We start from the raw sequence: 9853 nt of genomic DNA, 5'->3' as shown, positions 1-9853 counted from the left end.
TTGTTGGTGTATCAGCTATCTTCATTCTATTATCTCTGGACATCGTTGCAGAATATTCAATTTGTTCACATTCAACTAAACTCAAAACATTGGATTAGAATTTTAGCATATTTTCTGAAAGAAATTCATCTCTGGTCTAGGATATGTCAGCCCAATGGAAAATGTCAGAAAGCTACAAGGAAAGAGTTGTTGCACATTATATACCCTTTGACACGCATATGAAACCAGATGCTATGCCCAGTGGAGGCCACTTTCTCCCCATAGGATTATTCTGCAAGTGCCCTGTTAACATGGGAATGTATAAACTCATAAAAACAATCAATTTCAGGATTTGGTTTCATCAAAGTTTTGTAATGACACATTTCATTCCCCATCCTTAATTAAATGTTAATTTCCCCTGAGCTCTGCCCTCAACATCAGGAGAAAGCTTCTCTAGGTCACTGACGCTTGAGCTGGAAAAGATCTATTGAAGTCATCTTGTCCTATGCTCTGCATAATTCCACTATAGGATTGTTCCCTACAATATATTACTTCTGGAGGAATTCTGCACCAAAAAAATAAAAATTCTGCACACAATATTTGAAAATTCTGCATATATTTTATTTGTCATAATATCACCAATATACTAATGCCAGTTACAATTATTTTGGTAATTTATTTCAAAGTATCAGTCAGCAAGTATGTCTGTAACACAGACCTGCCAAAAAAGAGTCTAGTTAAAAAAAAATTGACAAATAGATTCCTTACTAGGCATATTAAAACAGAACTTTGTGTAATTCATTTAAATTGGATTTTACTTTTCAGTAGGAGCCACTGCTGGAGCAATCTCTCGCAGGAGTTCGTTATGAAGCCCACTACTCAGTCTCATCTTTGGGGTCTAATCCACATTGGTGGGAGGTTCTGGAGAGGCCATTTGTGCAGAAGGAACCCCAAGGTTTGCATTGGCCAAATAGGGCCTGAACAACATGGCCTGCAGAACAAAAAAGATCAGTCCTCACTGGTAACATCATCGTCTCCATTCTCACCCGGACAACCATCCCCTTTCTCACCCCTCCATTCTTGCTCCATCATCTTCCTCACATTCTTCACCATCATCACCTTTCTCAGTCCTCCATGCTCATCCCCATCACCTTCCACTCCCTTTCATCAACACATTTTTCAGCACTTCCACCATCGTCTTCTTAATCCCTCTAGTTCATATAACTGGCACAGATGCATCCCTGGTGTAAGTCTCCTGTAGTGACTGGAATTATAAGAATGAATCTGTGCCATCATCACTATCAACCCCGTAGTCACTATTGGTAGGATTTTCTTTGTGTAGTTGCATAAGTCTCAGGTGTCATGAACATGACCCTGGTCTCTTGATATAGTGATGCCATTTTGGATAAAGAAACTAGAAGTTCTCTTGGGTCCTGACTGCAGCAGATTTGCTGTGATGCACTTAAAGAGTTAACGTGGTAGGTCTCATTATGCCACAGAGCATTCCTCTGTGCTCCTTGCTAGGCAAGTTTGAAAATTTCATGTCAAAATTCTGATTTTCAAAAACAAAACAAAAAAAAACTCCAAAACACAAAACAAAAAGAACCAAAAATGAACAACCCCCAAACTTTTCTGTGAAATATTGCATGAAAATTATCCAGTTTCCTGGGGAAAATTAAATTTTTCATCCAAAAAGAATGCCTGAAATCTGAAAGATTTCAATTTGGAGATGCTTATGGGAGATGCAGTTTGGTTGCCTGGTCTCCCAATTCTTCGCTATGGATCAGGAACACAGGCTAGACTACACTTCCCATAACACACCATGGTCAGGGTCTCCTAGGATACAACAACCAAGAGGGGAGGCAATTTTGCATCATGGGAGTTGTAGTCAGACCAAGGAGCCTGGTCTACATAAGAGAATGCCAACATGAGGCATTCAAACTACAACCCCAATTAGGCACCATGGCAGCATTTCCAAATGGAAATCTTTTGGCTTTGTCAAAATATTCTAATATTCCAGTTGCTGCTGAAAAAAATCAAAAAGGTCTGTGGAAAATTGAGACAAAAGCAGGTTTTTTTCTTCTTCATAAAAACACAGTTTTACCTCCGTTTGAGAAAATGTTAGCCCATCAGTGTGTGAGATTACCTACTCCCAGGTCAACAACGGTCAACCTCACCTCAGCTACCTCCTTTGCTATGCAAAGGTGCTCAGAGGAATGGCCTTGAGAACTGATGACTAGGAGGCAGTCAGCCTTTGTGAAAGTCAGATTCTACACCAGAATCACAGCAGACCTGAGCTGACCCCAGACAAGGAGTTTTTGTTGCCTGGATTCCTTTATTTTGCTGTCTGGCTAGAAACATTGTCCCTGTAGGGAGTGTCCACAACTGTAGCTCTTGGGAGGGGAGTTTGCAGCATCACGAGCAGTTTGCAGCATCGGCTTGGTCTACACTACGGGTTTATACCAAATTTAGCAGCGTTAAACCGAATTAACCCTGCACCCGTCCACACAATGAAGCCCTTTATATCGATATAAAGGGCTGTTAATATCGATATCTGTACTCCTCCCCGATGAGGAGAGTAGCGCTCAAATTGGTATTGCCATTTCGGAATAGGATTAGTGTGGCCGCAATTCAACGGTATTGGCCTCAGGGAGCTATCCCACAGTGCACCATTGTGACCACTCTGGATAGCAACCTAGAGTTGGATGCACTGGCCAGGTACATACGAAAAGCCCCGCAAACTTTTGAATTTCATTTCCTATTTGCCCGGCATGGAGTGCTGATCAGCATGGACTGTACAGGAGATTCTGGATCTGATTGCTTTATGGGGAGACAAATCTGTTCTATCAGAGCTCCATTCCAGAAGATGAAATGCCAAAGCATTTTAAAAAAGCGTAATGGAAAGCCAAAGAATCAAATGGATGCTCATGGAGGGAAGGGGGGGACTGAGGACTCCAGCTATCCCACAGTCCCCACAGTATCTGAAAAGCATTTGCATTCTTGGCTGAGCTCCCAATGCCTGAAGGATCAAAAGCATTGTCCCGGGTGGTTCAGGGTATATCTCATCAATTTACCACTAGTTAAGCAAAATTATTAAGTTATCTAAAGAATAGAACGAATTCAGAGAAGGATAGAGATGATAGGAAATGAAATGTATAAGAGAAGGGGAAATAAGGGAAGCCATTGTTTAATAGGATAATTCAGTTACTCCCAGCGAGAGCATCTCATATCTCTGAGAATTTGGGGCTGGATATTATTGTTATGAGTACACACGCTTTCCATGCGTGGCCATCAGGGCCGGTGAGGTCGATTCAACCAGATTCCTGCTGAATTGCCCGCGGCCTGTAAGAGACGCCACGCAGGTTGTCCACACCGGCGACCCCAGACCTCAGACTCACTATCCCTCTCCTCCCCTGAATGCTCCGCCCCATTCTCGCTCTCCCTCCCACTATTCCGCGAATTCGATGTTCACAGGAGCCTCAACGACAAGCAGAGGGCAGTAACTAGAGGTGGGGAAGTGGGGTGTGAGAGGGCTCCAGGAGGCGTGGCGTGGCCTGTCCGCCCAGCCGAGACAGCTCCGTTTCGGCCTGGCCCCCCACAGCCCTGCCTAGCCCAGTCGAGATTGCCCTCAGCCCCAGCCCAGTCCTGGCCCAGTCCGATGGCTCCACCCAGCCCGGCTGGCTCGCAGTGCCGATCCGGTCCCGGCTTAGCAGCTCCGTCAATGGACTGGAGCAGCAAACAAGCTCCAGGCAGTGTCGGTAAGGGACAGGGAGCAGGGAGGGGTATTGGAGAGAGGCAAGGGAGTTTGGGCGGGTTGTGGAGGTGGATAGGCGTGCAGTCAGGGAGGGAAGGAGTGAATAGGAGAAGGTCCCAGCAGGTCGGCAGTCAGGAAGGAGAGGGTTGGATGGGCAAGTGGGGGGCAGTCAGGTGGCAAGGTTCCAGGGGCCAGTCGGTGACGAGAGAAGGGGGTGGGTGGGGCAAGGGGATTCCAGGGGGGCATCAGGAATGAGAGGAGGGAGTCTTGGTGGATGGGGGGCAGGGAGGCAGTTGAGGGGACAGGAAGAGGGTGTGGATGGGGCACGGGTCCGGGGTCGCATCAAGAACTTAGAGGTGGGGTAACATGCATCCACATACATTACGCAATTACATATATATAATTTTGTTATTATTTTATTAAGTTATGAAAGAAAAATACATGGAAGAATGAAAGGGGGTTGTATGGTTTTTGTTTTTTTTTTAGTATCCTTGGAGTCCCTTGCCGAAAAATGTTCAAATGCCCCACACTTCTAAGCCAGCCTGCTGCCATGCTTACGAATATCTATGTCCAGTCTTCAATTGGTTGGTCCTTGGATTTCCATCTTGTATACTTGGTCGCTTAGCATTTTACTGTCTCTTAGCCAATGCTTTTCAGATTATTCAGCCTCCACTAACTCCATTAGAGTTCGCTAAAATGACATTTTGGCTTGTAAGACAATTTTAATTTGATAGGAAAAACTAATCTGAATTAGTTCTGTCCACAAACATACAACTGTAGGATACATTCCCAGACATATAAGATGAAGCTGGTTCCATTATAAACAAGATGCCTTCTGCCATACACACAACCTTTGACCTCCATATGTGGTCTTTCAGGGAAGAGGCACCTGGGAAGAACATCGATTACGCCATCTTCTCAGCAATTGGGATTCAGTTCTCTTGCTAACAGAGTGATTATTGAATGCAAGTTAAGATATTTGGATTTGGTAAGTTATGCAGACTTCTGCCATAGATTCACAGAGTATAAGGCTGGAGTGACTCAAAAGGTTTCATCCAGTCCAATCGCCTGCCTGTGAGCAGGTTAAGTCTACTGACCATCCTACAGCTGTGTTTAAACAATACTGGAATTTTTGTGCCTGGATGTCCCAAGCCTTTGACCCGGGTAGAAATATCCATGTGATCGGTCCAGACTGTCTTATTGATTCTGCTTGATAAGCAATCAAAACTCCTGTCACTAGTGTCCAAATCACGGCGAGGACAATATTTTTCTTCACCAAACCAGCGCGTGGGGTCTGGTCCAGACTGGCGTTTCCAGAAACAAACACGAGGAGGAGGTAAAAGGACTGGACTGTCCAGTCTTGACAAAAGACAGTTAAGGTGAGTAATAGTTGTGAGAGTCTATAAATTCATGATGATGTGGGAATGAAAGTGTTTTATCTCTTACATTGAACACAGACGTAGGATTCCCCAGAAATGAATAGCGACAAGTTAAAACAAACAAAAGGAAGTATTTACTTCACACAACAAATCAACCTGTGAACTAGTATGCCAGGAATTTTGAACTAGGTTCAAAAAATAAGTGAGGAAGTCTGGAGGGTAGTGTCATCTATGGCTATTAGCCCAAGATGGTCAGGACCACATCCCATATCTGTGGTGTACACTGAAATCTCCAGCTGCCACCTGGGACTGAAGATGCAGATGGATCACTCAATAATCTATGCCTCTTCCATTATTCTCTTCGAAGCATCTGGCCCACTGACTTCAGAACAAGAAATTGGGTAGATGACCATTGTCTGCACTGTGTCTATGTTCAGGTGCTTTCAGTATGACAAATTAGTGATAATTCTCTTTTTTAGGCAGAGTGGGATTGGGACCCACAATCTGTTTACCCACTTGCATAGATCGGCCATGGACATGAAATCAATGGATCATAGTCACACATAGGCTATGGCAGAGCTCAGAAGTGAACCCAGGTTTTCTGAAGTTGTGTTAGTGTTTGGAGCCACTAGGCCACACAGCATCCCTTAGGCTATCGTGACCTGCCCTATTTCACAATAGATGCATCTCGGACACTGATTTTGTAAGCAGAGAAAGCAGAAGTCTCTGATCTTCATGAGTAGTGGTGTGGTCCAGGCATCACAAATATCCAGGGCGCTAACAAGTTTCAATGAGGAGGAGAATTCGTGTGCCTGGAGGAGGAAGAACTGGACCAGGGTTTTCTGATCTCCAAATTGATCTCCAACTGTTTCCTTTGAGGGAAAAGGAGGGAGGATTTAGTGTAACCTCTCGGAAGCCTGGCAATGTGTTAATCTAGTAGTCAAAATTATTAGCATTCCTCTGTGTTTTGTAGCGCTCCGAGCTGCCGACGAGGATACAGTCTTGTGCTCTGTTCACCATCTGGATTCTCCATCCTTTGCAATCTCACTTTGCGTGCCTAGCCATTGATATACCCAACACTTGAGTCTTTACAGCTTCTCAAATGCGGACATCATCAAATCATGTGTTGAATGTTGAGAAGATGACCTGCTGAACGAAGTGCCACTGATGTGCAGATCCCTGGGAAGGGCCTGTGTGTCTTTGGGGCACGATGGGGAAAATATAGACAATTTGGGGCTGGTGTAGAAATTTTGTTACATATTTTCTTATTGGGAAAATTGGGTTTTGAGTAAATTAAGAATTTAGCAAAGCCATTCTTTCCTTCACAAACATTGCTATTTGGCCAAACATCTGAACACCCTGAAAACAACAATAGATTCACAAATGTGGCACCATGATGCTTGATTGCAAGTTGTAGTTCAGCTGCTGACAGTTACCATTTTGCCTATGTGAAGGCCACATCTCTAGCTGAGTACTACATCTCCACAATGCACTAATTGCTGGCCTCATTCCCCACAAAGGGGAAAGTGGTATTCTGAGAGATATAGTCCGATGCCAGTGACCATGGCCCTTAGAGGACAAAGAAGAAGTTTGAGATGCACCGTCGCCCCAATTGCACGTTGAATGACAAAATAATTTTGTCGTTGCATAGATTTTTGTGGACTTTTTGGCAAGGAATTGCTCATTTCTAGGGCTTCTTTTTATCCTGATTCTAACAGGTGCTGGCCATGGTCCAAGTTAATGATTTTTTTTTTTTCCGAGGGGGAAATTAATCCAGTTTCACCTGCCACCAATTGACCTTCATAGTCGTGTTTGTAATTCCATAGGATTCATTATTATCCTCCCTGCGCAGGTGTGGGGAGGAACAGGAACAACTGGCCAGAACCTGAGCTGTAATTCCCATGCTGTTTTGTGCCCCTGCAAGGTACCAGATCTTCTCCGCAGCAGAGCCCTTGGCATGGAATCCCCACATGGCACCAGTACAGCTCTACTCCCTTGGTGTAGGGATGTATGAGGGCACAGTCGGAGTCTTTGTACTCCCAGGCAATACTCTGCTGAGTGGAACCCTTGGGGGCAAGCACATATTTCTGAGTGGTTAGGACGCTCAACCTCTGCTCTGTCCAGGCCACCCCACACCCCACCCCACTCCACATCACCCCCGCCCCAAACCCCATGCATGCCTCTGCGCCTCTGCCTCTTCCCACCTTTCTTCCCCTCCCCAGTGTGCCCCTCCGCTCCTTCCCTCCCACCCCAGTACTCATCAATGCCATGAACAGCAGATATGGCAGGCAGGAGGCGCAGAGGGAGGGAGCAGGTGGATCAGAAGGGCGACTGCATGCAGGCAGGAAAACTGTGGGGGAGGCAAAAAGCTATGCGGGGCTGCCAATGGGTGCTGAACACCCCACTGTTTTTTTTGGGTGCCTCCAGGACTAGGAGCATCACGGAGTCAGGCCTATGTTGCGGGTTGTTCTAAACAGTGGTTAAGTTAATGTCTCTCTTTGTAAAGGTAAGAGTTAGAACACTGGCTGGCATGACCAGATGGACCAATGGACAAGATACTTTCAATCTCTGGGAGGGAAGTCTTATGTTTGTGGTTTGTGTTGTCTCTTGTTGCTCTTGGGGCTACGAGGACAGACGTGCACCCTGTTTCGCCCAATCTTTGAAACAGTCTCTTCATGTTCAAATAGTACAGGTATAGATAGGAAAAGGCGGATTAGTATTTTATGTTTGATTTTCTTAACTTGTTGGAATGTGTATTTTGCTGGAAAGTATTTTTACTCTGTTTTGCCTGTACTTGAATTTCAGGCTAGAGGTGGGAAGGCCCTCTATCTATAATGAGCTGAATACCTGTAAACATTTCCCATCCTTATTTTACAGAGATAATTTTTACTTTTTTCTTTCTATTAATAAAGCTTTCTTTAAAGAACCTGATGTTTTTTTCGACTTGTTTAAGACCAAGGGGATTGATGTCTAACTCACAGGAGATTGTGGGAGGGAAAGAGGGGGGAAAGGTTAATTCCACTCTGTTTTTAAGATCAAGGAGTTGGTCAAGGGAGCCTCTCAGGTAGCCAGGCAGAGGAAAGTCTGGAGTGGGGAAGGAAAGAGGATAGTTTATTTCTGCGTTTTTAGACCCAAAGGGTATTGGGTCTTGGGTTCCCCAGGAAAGTTTGGGAGGAACGAAAGATGTGCCGAAACCGACTATATTTTGGCTGGTGGCGGTTGCTATCAGATTTAAGCTAGAGATTAACTCGAAGGTTGCAAGCGTCCCCAAGCCATTTTTTTTGAAGCGCAAGATTCAAAGTGGGAAAAATACTTGAAGCGGTAATCACCAGGCTGACATGTTTTAGAGCAGCTGTTAGGGCTGCAACAGGAGCGAAATACAGACCATGACTTCAGAGCAAACATGGAGGTCATGATGGTATGTTACATACGGATTATTTCTGATTGTTAGATAAACAGGTTTTTTTGAAACATATATGTATAAAGTTAGAGTGCACATGGCCTTTCATTAAAGGGGAAAGAGATATTAAATTCGTGGATTTGTGCGTCCATGTACCGAGGGCTAACATCAAGAATTTCCCGGAGCGTTAGCACTGGGGTAGCGTATTCTGTAGCATTCCCATAGTTTCCGCAGTCTCCCGCCCATTTGAATTCTGGGTTTGAGGATCCAAGTGCATGTGGTGCAAAAAAACAGGTCCGGGTATTCTAGGATAAATGTCGTCACTGCAATCCCTTCCTCCGTGTGAAGCACACGGCGACACATTTTCAGCCCTGGTTTCCCCTTGATTTGCTGCAGACGCACATTAGCATGCATCATGCAGCCATCTGCCTTTTTGTCACTGTCAACTATGTGACTGGATGCTGCATGTTGACAGACGTGGTACTGCCGTGCTACACGCAGCATTCATTTGCCTTTGCAGGTTTAAAAGACGTTTACAGCTTAGCTCCTATCAATGATGCAATTGGAATTGATGAGACGTTATCATTTTGATCGTTTATGGAAATTGGCGATGCGGTTTATCCAGTCTTTTGTCTGTCTGCTGTGTCCATGGTGCCTGGCGTGCAACATGCGACAAAAATGGTTGATTCCCCAGATCATCCCTTCTTTATTATTTTGTCTAAATAGAGTCAGTCTGCCCAGTATGGGGGCAAGATGTCTAGAAACCAGAGAGCAAGCCGGTCAGGGTCAGAGCCCCGAGATGCCGCAGAATGATATGCCATTCTAGGGAGGTGCCACTGCAACAACCCCCACCACTTGCTTCCTCCTCCCCACCCTTGCTACTGTGCTAGGTGTCCACCCATTTTTGTGTGTGATGAAGTAAATAAGACTGCGGAAATAAGAAACTGACTTTTAGTGCGATAAAATTGTAGAGGAGGTCAGCTCCCGTGATATGATAGTCCGGCGTACAGAATCTCAATTGACAATCATGGCGGGGGTGGTATGGAGCTCAGCCCCCCAGTTGCCTTGATGAGACAGTTGTTCATCTTTATGCACCCATTGCTGGGAATGACAGGGTCTTTCCCATTGTTGCCCAGGCACCCACTGACCTCACCTAAGCCGGGAGCCTTACGGATGATGAGGACAGTTCTCTCCACAGTGGTTTGGTACATCTGCTCAGGAGAAGGGGAGGTTGCTGCTGTGACATGCAAGCCTGTGTCTACAGCGAGCAGTAACATTATCTTGACATGAAAAGAAACGAACCTGATTTTTTCCCTTTTTTTCATGGGGCGGGGAGGGGCT

At 45.2% G+C, this 9853-nt stretch overlaps 1 pseudogene; it reads right to left on the bottom strand.

Annotated features, from left to right (window-relative positions):
• Positions 1-752: 752 nt before the first annotated feature.
• Positions 753-9853, bottom strand: part of LOC116816964 (membrane-spanning 4-domains subfamily A member 8-like) — a 27769-nt pseudogene continuing 18668 nt past the window's right edge.

This window comes from Chelonoidis abingdonii, chromosome 4 (assembly GCF_003597395.2).
Source record: "Chelonoidis abingdonii isolate Lonesome George chromosome 4, CheloAbing_2.0, whole genome shotgun sequence".
Lineage (NCBI taxonomy): Eukaryota > Metazoa > Chordata > Testudines > Testudinidae > Chelonoidis > Chelonoidis abingdonii.
The sequence above is the reverse complement of the archived record's forward strand: the minus strand, read 5'-3'. Positions and strand labels throughout refer to the sequence as shown.